This window comes from Cornus florida, unplaced genomic scaffold, assembly GCF_030987335.1.
Source record: "Cornus florida cultivar Cherokee Brave unplaced genomic scaffold, ASM3098733v1 CherokeeBrave_3.0.0_Hap2_Chr10, whole genome shotgun sequence".
NCBI classification, from domain to species: domain Eukaryota; kingdom Viridiplantae; phylum Streptophyta; class Magnoliopsida; order Cornales; family Cornaceae; genus Cornus; species Cornus florida.
In genome coordinates, this window is record NW_026775580.1 from 27,398,552 (window position 1) to 27,407,587 (window position 9,036).

A 9,036-nucleotide genomic window follows, 5' to 3' on the forward strand; every position below is an offset into this window, starting at 1 on the left:
GCATGGGCTAGGGCATGCAATAGAAACGTTTGAAGGCTACTAAGGGTCACCGGAAAACAGTGAGTTTGTCGGAGAAGAAGGAGTTAAGGTTTTGATTCCAAACCTTAAATGGCAAGTTCTTCTCTTGCTTTCTCCCTTTGATCTGTGTTTCTATACATACCTAAGAAATTCCAAGGGCTTAAATAACATAATTGATTAATTATGCATGTTTGAATCGGATTAGAACAGGGGATTTTTATATCTTATTCATATGTTCTTGATTTCTTTATGTTTAAATCTTTGACGCATGAACTGTTGTTTAAGTTGAATCTTTGCATGTTAAAACAATTAAAATAATTTAGTGTGGACGTATGGGACATAGATTGGGGCTTAGGACCCTTAACTTTGGAGTTTTTGGGGTTTACAGAAGCTAAACCAACGAAGAAGACGAAGTCCAGGCGAGCCGAGCCAACTCAGTTGTAACTGAGTCGACTCAGTTGCTAACCTAGCTGACTTGGTTGGAACCGAGTCGACTGAGTTGTGGCCTTGGGACAAACAAAGCCAACTCGGTTGGTAACCGACTCAATTGGCAATCAAGCCGACTCGGTTGGGCTGCGACCTGGGTTTTTGAGTTTTAATGGCCAAAATAATTTTAAACTGGATTTAATCCTTACAGATGGGTTTAATGGACTTGGGAAGATCCCAGAATGCATAATATACCTATATATGCTAAGGAGGTGGATAATTCGGAAGTTAAATAACCTATATGTTATTTAAATTGGATGAATGGATTAATTTAATTGTTTTAACAATTCAAATTAATTTTTAAATGGTTTTTAAACAATGTTTATGAACCTTTATAATGTTTATCTGAGATATAGGTTAATTACTTGGAAGGAAAGTTAGCTACATGTTATTTAAACTATTGTATTTGCCTAAACAAATGCAATATTTATCTGTATGATGTGTATCATATTATCCCTGGATTAATTGGTTAATTACTTGGAAGGAAAGTTAGCTACTGATGAGCACTGAAAAGTGCGTACTTAAACCCCTTAAGCTAAGGCATTCTAGTACCTTTATCTATCTTACTTTACCATTTTAGATTGATTTCGTATTATTTCCATTTTCAAGCACTTATCCCAAAAACAAGCTAACTCAGCCAAATAAGAGCTTATTTGAAGCAATTCTGGGATGAATCAAAGAAAGGAGCCAAGTGAAGCAAAAGGAAGAAAAAGGCGGAAATTAACATTTTCGATCGATCTCAGATCAAAGTTCGATCGATCTAGCATGATCGATCTCAGCACTTCAAGATGGATCAGAGCCATGAAGACATTTTCAAAGATCTCAAAAGTTCAATCGATCCAACACCATTCTTCAATCGATCGAACTGCTTTGTCCTTATCCAAATGATTGATCTTATCTAGTTATACCACCCTACCAACCACTTTTGTCCTTTTCCCAAAAATATCTTCAAAATATCTCAGATTTGTCTTTATCCAAAAAGCGCCACCAATGAAGATCGATCCAACCTAAGTTCGATAGATCTCAGCCATGTTTGATCGATCCAAGTCCAAGGTTCGATCAATCAAACTTCCTCCAGTGCGAAAAAGTTAAATTTCTAGCTTATTAAAAGTTGTCCGTTATTCAATTATTGGGGAATATTATGTGCACGACCCCAGCTCATTTTTGGTGTCATTTGACCTACCTATATAAGGATAAGGATTGCTTTTTACAAAGGGAGCCACTACAATATCATATCATCTCTTAGAGAGCAAGCTTAGAGGAGGAGGAGGCTAGAGACATAAATGGGGGAGTTCTTCATCAACAAGGAGCAGATTTCTTCCATGAAGTTAGCCCTTGAGGGTTAGAGCAACATCACCATGAGTGGCTAGACATCATGCTTTCTATATCTTAATCTTGTGTATTGTTGAGGGATTAGTGTTGTAATTAATATTTTGACACTTTGATATATATAGATCTTGATTGTTTAATGATTTATGTGGTTAAATGCTTTCAATTGATCATTTCATTCTATCCATATGTCTATGTATGTTAGAATAGATGTTCATGTGCTTGTCTCTAGATTTTGTGTTATTGATGCATGTCTATGTGTATTGATGCTATAAATTTAGAGATTGTCAAAACATAGTGCTTAATGGAATGCTCTTGTGATTTTTTTGATGGTTCATACTTATTCCTTTATGGATTGTGCCTCTCCCTTAGTTTATTTTCATGCTAGTAGTGTAGATGTAGTGTAGTTGTAGTGTAGTGTTAAATGGGAGGACAAATTATGCTTGTTGTTTGATGATCCATGCTTTTGAATACAAGTAGCATATGTCTCTAACCTTGTGTTGTATTTGGATTGTGAGCTTAATGAAAGGATTAATGACTTATTTTGATCTATTGTGCCTTTCACATGTTATTTAGACAATATATGCTTCATTGCTTAGATATATTGTGCTTTTCACATGATGTTTAGACAGTACATGCTTAACTAGTCATTCTTGCTTGTTGAGTCAACCAAACACACACATACACCAATATTGCAACACACCATTTGCCCTTATTAGTCACTTGTCAATGATATAGAAATGCATTACTTGGTGGTGATCTCTAAACCCCAAGACTCTTCTCTCTCTTATTTGCTCTTAGTTGCATTCTTTTGTTATCACTTAGTTTAATTTAGTTACTCTCTAGTCTAATCAACCAACCAACCAATTATTTGATTACTCGACCTACTAGCCCTAATAGCGATTCCACAACCTTGTTCGACCCTCACAATCCCTTGGGACGATCCCTACTTGCCCTAGCTATATTTATAGTGAAAGGTAGTAGTGGCTTCTATAAATGTAAAACTTGACCCTCGCCTTAATGCACACTCTCTAAGCTTGTGGTAGGACGACGACTAATAACCACCAGTTTTTGGCGCCGTTGCCAGGGATTGATTTGATTTGGCAACGTCGTATTTGTGGAATTCATTAGGAATTAGTACTCTTTTGATCGTGTCTTTACTTTGTTTTTATTTTTCTTTTGATTACTTATTGTGTTTGTTCATCTTTAACAAGGAGCATTGAGCTAGGATCCAAGCAAAGGAGCATCCAAGCAAAGGAGCTAAGCAAGCAAGGAAAAATGCTAAAAATTTAAAAAATTTTGCTAAGCTAAGCTTTAAATTTGGAGTTGAAGTGCTAAAGGACCTTTGTGAGACTTTCTTTACTCAATCCTTAGACAAGTCATAAGCCCGCGTGGAGGATTCTTATTTGTTCTTTGCATCATTGTTGTTAAAGCATAGGAGTATGAATTAAGTGTTTGTGGAAGAAGTTTAATTGCATTGTTGTGAAGGCATAGTGTTTGTCATTCTTTGTGTTGTTGTGTTTTGCATTGTGCATGCATGGACATCGTTCATTGAGACCCACTCTTGTCCCTTTAGATTTGCATCTTGAATCCATCGTTAGAAATCCTAGGGGAAGAGGAAGTTCAAATAGAACCAATCTATCAATGGATGACCATAATGATGATCATGTTGAGGACCTTGGTCACATAGACCAACAAGGTATCCTTCATCCAAATGTGCATCATGAGAACATATAAGTACCATTAGGCATTCCTAGGCCATACATTCACCAACCACCACAACAACAAGGCCAAGCTCCATATGGAATGCCAAGGCCAATGTATGCTCCACAACCTCCCACCATCAATCAAGGAATTCAAAACCAAGGTGTTCATGTTGCATGTCAAGTAGCTAATCCACCTCTTGCTTTAAGAGACCATTATGTGCCTAATGAGTATAATGCAACTACATGCATCCAATTGCCTCCATTTAAAGCACATCATTATGAAATTAAGCCACAAACCATTCAAATGTTTCCTAACTATCATGGACTTCCAAGTGAAGAACCTTACAAGCATTTGGATGAGTTTCTTGTAGTATGTTCCACCGTAAAATATACGGACATGTCGGAAGAGGTCTTAAGACTCAAACTTTTTCCATTCACCTTAAAAGACAAGGCAAAGTATTGGTTTCACAATCTTAGGCCTTTTTCAATCACTTCTTGGGCAGAAATGCAACAAGAGTTCTTGAAAAAGTACTATCCAGTTTCAAAAACCAATGCTATGAGACCTTCAATTAGAGAATTTACACATGGGGATGGAGAAACGTTTCATGAGGCATGGGAACGCTTCAATGAGTTGCTTAGGAAGTGTCCACATCATGACATGCGCAAATGGCAATTAGTTCAATATTTCTTTGAGAGCTTATCAGACAATTATAAGGGTATGGTTGATGCTTCCATGGGTGGCTCATACATTGATAGGCATGAGGATGACGTGTGGCGTCTTTATGAGAGCATGAGTAAAAATTCTTTACATAGAACATTATCATCCAAGAATGGTAGAAATTCACAAGGTAGGAAGAGTGTTGGCTTACATCAAGTCGACCATTCAAATGAAATAGCCGCCGAAATGAAGTCTTTATCTCAAAGGTTTGATCAATTTTTGATTAACCAAAACTCGGCGAACCAAGTATCTTCCTTCCCTAACCATTCTCATCGTGCATCAAATGAAACATGTATGACTTGTTCTAGTGTTCTTCATTCTACTTCTCATTGTCCTCATGGACAAGTGCAAAATAAACCTAATAAACAAGTCAATGCAGCTTTTGTGAACCAAGGGAACAATCCTTATGGTACTCATTATAATCCAAGTTGGAGGAATCATCTGAATTTCTCTTGGAAAAACCAAGGAGAGGGCTCAAACCCTTCCCAAGGCAGTTTTCAAGGGAAGTACATTCCACCTTCACTTCAAAACCAAGGATCCTAAGGTTATAGACCTTATCAATCACAAAGGAATCAATTTGCTAATTCTCATTTTCCCAACCAATCTTATTCCCAAGGAAATACTAGAAGTCCCGCCTTTGAAGAAAAAGTTTTAAATGCTTTGGGCATTTTGGAGGCTAACACACAATTACTCCATTCTCACTCTCAATCTATTGCGAAGCTAGAAACCCAAGTAGGGCAAATAGCAAGCACTCTTAATGTAAGAGAGAAGGGAAAGATGCCTATTAATGTCCCACCTAAGCAACAATGTGTTGCGGAAACCCATTCCTTATCGGAAGGCCACACCATTGAACATGTTAATGCGGCGACTACCTTGTGGAGTGGTAGGGTTGTGGACAATCAAGTAGAAGTGTCCAATGAAGAGAGTGAACCGGTGCAACCTCAAGTTGTCACCCGTCCCGTTTCACATCCCATTCCTCCTTCATTGCATATATATGATCTTGTGAATGAGAAAGTCTTGAAAAATGTGTTTGAAAAAGAAGTTTTGAAAAATGGTGTTGAAAAAGTTTTGCTGAAAAATGATTTGAAACAAAGTGATTTGAAAACTTCTTGTGTTGAAGAGAGTTCAAAAGAAAATTCTAAAAAAGTGTTTGAAAAAGTTCCATTTCCGAATGCCTTAAAAGGGTCCATTTCGAAGGAAAAGCAAAAGGCAAAAACCAATGAAATTATGGAAATGTTTAGGCAAGTAAAAGTTAATCTTTCACTTTTGGATGCAATCAAGCAAATTCCGGCTTATGCCAAATTCTTGAAAGACTTGTGCACCCAAAAGCGGAAGAACAAGAGCCAAGCACCAAGAAAAGTGGTTTTGACCGAGCAAGTAAGCTCAATTTTGCAACATAACACTTTGCCAAAGTTTAAGGACCCTGGTTCACCTACTACTTCATGCATCATTAGTGATCATAGCATTAATCGGGCGCTTCTTGACTTAGGAGCAAGTGTTAACCTTCTTCCATACTCGGTTTATGTCAAATTGGGTCTAGGTGAATTGAAACCGACGTCGGTAGTTTTACAACTTGCCTACCGATCCATTAAGAAGCCTAAGGGTATAATTGAGGATGTTTTGATAAAGATTGACAAATTCTTCTTTCCTGTTGATTTCGTTGTTATTGACACGGAACCGGTCCCCAATCCTAAGAGCCAAATTCCCGTTATCCTTGGCCGTCCTTTCTTGGCAACCGCTAATGCCAACATCAATTGTAAGACGGGGATAATGAAGATCTCATTTGGCCACATGAAGGTGAAGTTGAATATTATTAATCACATACCCAATTTATTTGACAAATATGAAGGAGAGGTTAATGTTGTAGACAAATGTCATGATCTTTAATGTCAAGGAAGTGAGCTTTTGTGTAAGACCAAAACTTCAAAAGGATCATCTTCAACCTTGCATTCTAAAAGTCTTGTTTCAAATTCTTGCTTTGAAAGGGCATGGAAGCCCAAAGATTGTTACTACGTTGACAAGGGATCAAAAGTTTCGTTTGAACTTAATCCAACAAGTTCTTCAAAGAACCATTTGTTAGGCGGAGTTCAAAGCATCTATCACCCCAATAAGAAGGGGATGCATTACAAGATCTTTAATCCGGGCTAAAAGAGCCCAATGTCTTGCTAGAGACGTTAAAGACTAGCAAAAACCATTTCGTAAGGTGTCAAAACCTTATTCCTCCCTCATTTCTATCTTAAATTTCATTTCTTGCGAAGTCTAGATACTTATTTTTTGTTCATATGCATTGCTAGGAACTGTGATTACGATTGCATGAATTTTTATGTTGTGATTGAGCATTTTGCATAAGTTTGATCGATCTCAAATGAGAGTTCGATCGATCGAACTTCCACCTGCATCCAACACTTAGAAAAAATTTCGACCTGCATCCAAATCACCTGTCTATCCCATCGTTCGAACTAATTCTCAGATCGATCAGGAGACCTTCGATCGATCCAACTTCAAAGTTTGATCGATCTTATGATCTAACACTTAGAAAAATTTTGAGCCTGCATCAACCTGCATATTTCACCTCTCTGTCTCATCAATCGAAAACATTCCAAGATTGATCTGAAGTTCTTCGATCGATCCAACTTCAAAGTTCAATCGATCTTCAAGTTCCAACACTTAGCCAATTTTCTGAGCCATAAACCTGCATATTCTTACTCTCTGTCTGATCGAACGAACTCTTGTTCTGATCGATCTCAGTTTTTCATTTCATTATTTTGACTTTATTTTGACTTTTCAAATTTCAAAAATCCAAAAATATTTTCATTTTCATTTTATTTTATTTTATTTTCATTTTATTTTATTTTTCAAAAAGTTTTCAAAAATACAAAAATATTTTAGTTTATTTAGTTTTTAATTATTATTGTTTAGTCAAAAGAAAAAGAAAAAAAAAAAAAAGAGAAAAGACAAAGTTCAATCGATCAAACTCTGTCAGGGATGTTTTTAAAATAGAAACCGAGAGTTGTGAGATCGATCCAACTCTCTCAAACTCTAACCCCCCTTCTCTCTTTTGTCATCGCCACTGTGCACTCTCCATCTTCCTCATCTCCGGTGACACCTCCGGCGACATCAAGCTCACCCCGAATCTCACTCCCTCTTCATCTCCACTTCTCTCTTCAGTTGAGGTAAGATCCGAGGCTTCATTTAGGTTTTGAAGCTTATATTTTATACATAGATGTTTTACATGTTCAATCCATGCCATTTTCATGATAAATCTGCCATTGATGAGCTTCGAAACACTGAGTTTATATATGTATATATGTGTATATGCTTTATATATATTTGTGTATTTAGATTCGATTTTAGGAGTATGGGCCTTGTTTGGGTGATGGTACCTGATGATTTATTGTGTTGATGGGCCCACGACCATGTCGTGAAAGCCCCGTGCCATCCACGTCACAGATCTGTGACTTTTCAGTTTTCATCTTCGCACAGTTCGATCGATCGAACTTCTATCTCAAATCGATCTTGAGAGATCGATCGAACTTAGTTTTTCAAATTTCTCAGATCGATCAAAGTTTTGAGATCGATCTCAAACCTTTTTGTGATCGATCAAACTTCACAGGTCTCATACACACACTTCATTCATCATGCATTATGTTCATGCTATCTCATATATGCCCAATGCCAGTGACATTCCACATTGGATGCATTTTATACTTACATTATTTAGCATGTTTCATATCCTATCACTTGCATAGATTCATGTCATCTATATGATTTGTCTATCTTATTTGACACGCATGTTTTTATTTTATGCTTTCAATTCTTAATTCTGGTACTAACTCCCCTTGCAAGTTTTTAAATTATTTTTCAAGCTATGACTAAGCGCAAGACTTTTGCCAAGAGGCAACACGGGCCTCAGAGACATATCAGACCATGGATAGAGGAGCCAGAACCCTCTCATGCACAGGAGGAGCTAGTACAGCCTACTCCACCTCAGTCACCTGCTTATGAGGCTCAGGATGCTCATATTCCATCCACCTCTGTAGCTCAGGCTGCATTTATACCATCACCATCTCCATCACATGCTGGAGCTGAGCATTCACCAGTACCATCTCTACCACGCCAGCCAGCTCAGCCAGCTCAGGAACATGATAGGCCCGCGCCTAGATATGCACATATGGCAGTATACCATGAGTCGGTGTTCGACACAGACTTTTTCTCCAGATCGGTGCTGACCCGATTAGCTTACTACTACATTATTCAGAGGGGCCTTGCAACTATTCTTGCCCTAGTTACAGAGCCAGTCTACCCGCGGCTGGTACTGTTGTTCTTCCAGAACCTCTGACCATCCCTATGTACCACAGTAGAGCTGGTCAGTACCATAGATGACCATCAGATCACTATCACTGTGGACTCGCTAGCCCGCTCATGCCATTGTCCACACTGATGCCCTCCGGAGCTACAGGAGCTATATCCGAGGCTATACAGGCCTTCTTATGCCGACATGGCAGTATTTCTTACAGGTCACCATGCCGATAGCGAGACTTTTGCCACCCGCACATTCCTTCCATATGACCTATGGTTCTTCGATTCTGTTCTCTTTCACAATAAATATATGGACGGGCACAAGATCCAGCGGAGAGGAGACTATCTGACAGCCCTCTACACATTCTACACAGGCCACTGGGTATCTATTCCCGCGCTCATCTGGAGCTTGATGAGGAAGCTATTTGACGAGTATATCAGCAAGGAGAAGCCCGGATGGGCTAAGTCTCCCTTTTGGCC

General features: G+C 38.3%; 1 pseudogene; it reads right to left on the reverse strand.

The window, feature by feature from the left end:
* Positions 1 to 4,100: 4,100 nt before the first annotated feature.
* LOC132280360 (small nucleolar RNA R71) lies at positions 4,101 to 4,199 on the reverse strand (annotated as a pseudogene).
* Positions 4,200 to 9,036: the final 4,837 nt, after the last annotated feature.